This window comes from Choloepus didactylus, chromosome 6 (genome assembly GCF_015220235.1).
Source record: "Choloepus didactylus isolate mChoDid1 chromosome 6, mChoDid1.pri, whole genome shotgun sequence".
Classification (NCBI taxonomy): domain Eukaryota; kingdom Metazoa; phylum Chordata; class Mammalia; order Pilosa; family Megalonychidae; genus Choloepus; species Choloepus didactylus.
The window spans coordinates 83,466,568-83,468,160 of NC_051312.1; the positions used below are offsets into that span (position 1 = coordinate 83,466,568).

Genomic DNA, 1,593 nt, shown 5'->3' on the forward strand with positions numbered 1-1,593 from the left:
GATACAGAGCATGCTAAATCCAGAGTGCCAGAACATAAATTTAGATAAGGAAGTGTGTATGAATTTTGAGTACTCTCCTTAAAATACAAGATTTAACATCCTAGCTAACAACCCAGGAAATAGTGCAAACTTTTTATTAAAATGGCTCCCTGAAGCATGGAAATATGATGGCCCATAAGGTACAAAATTGAAATGGTAGATGATGGAGGAAAGAATTGAAAAGCTCATGGAAGTTAGCATGTTGGAATGCTATGAATATACTACCTAGAGCAAGAAGATATAAAAATGATTACATGCTTCAGGAAAGCCTGAAGCACCTACTATTCAGCTTATATCAACATAATATAGCATACATGGATGACTTTGAATCTGTGAGCCATGGCCCAATTGAAAATTTGTGATTACTTGTCCAGTTTCCAGACTCCAACCAGTTTTCAGACCTCAACCCCATCGACTAAAGATGTGTCTACGTCCCCAGGTGAAGGTTTGTTTAAATCCATGGCACTTAAACCCAAAACTGAGTCTCCAGTCTTTCCCTAGAGGAAAGTATGTCCATTGACTCGAGTAAAAGTACACTGGTGAAATATGAATACCCACACATATCGAGGACTGTTGGACACAGGGTCTGAACTGATGTTGATACCTGGTAAGCATAATCTGGATTGACTTTCTTGGTAGGTGGCCCAGCCCCCACTACGTGTTTTTGTTTTATTGAGTAAGATCTTTTGCAGTCAGGTCATCTAAGTAGAAGTCTGTGAAATTGCCCCAAGGCCCTTGTGGCCAAGGAATTATTTTTTTTCAGAAAAGAGGGGAATACCTACTTTAGGCAAGAGAGGGTAAGCTGGTTCTAATGGTAAAGGGATTTGTGCAGAATTTAGGCTCTCCTTCCTAGGAACCTACTCATATAACTCCATTCCAACTTTTAGGATTCTACTTCTTTCCCAAAAATGGCCTACTAGGAGGTAAAGTTTTCTTTAGCATTAGTCAAAAATACTTTTAGGCCGTGGCGCCACCATGTGCCGTGAGGTGGCGGGTGTGGGAGCTGTTGGGCCCAGGGTAGCTCCGGGAGCCATGGCCCTTACCCTGTAGTCGCTGCTGCAAGGGGCGCTGCTCAGGGTCAATGCCATCCTCCTTCTGCAGGAGGAGCGCGTCCTCAAGAACAATGGGGAAACTGAAGCACAGAAAGATTGGCTGGGAACAGACCAGGGAATTGGCGTATTCAGAGAGGAGCCAGGAATTAAATCTCAGCTAATGAACCTTATTCAATCTGTAAGAACTGTGATGAGAGTGCCATTGAAAACAGTAAATTCAATTGCAGTTGTATTACTTTTATTATTTGGGTGAAGATCCATAGGGGAAATGGAGACTCAGAAGAAAAGATGCAAGCAGAAGTTATTACTTCAGTCATCATTAGAATATAGGTATCTTAGCTGGCCATCCTTGCACTTGACAAAAATGTAAAGCTGACAGTAAAGAGTTCCTTTTTATCTGATTTTTTAAAATGTTCCACTTGTAGTTTCATTACAAAAAGATGAGCTCAATAAAACAGAGGAAGTAACTGTTCACAATTGAAATACATTTGATTGCTGGCTG

The 1,593-nt window shown here is 41.1% G+C and overlaps 1 pseudogene; it reads left to right on the forward strand.

Moving 5' to 3' along the window:
- The first annotated feature begins 1,071 nt into the window (after window positions 1-1,071).
- LOC119535758 lies at window positions 1,072-1,344 on the forward strand (annotated as a pseudogene).
- Window positions 1,345-1,593: the final 249 nt, after the last annotated feature.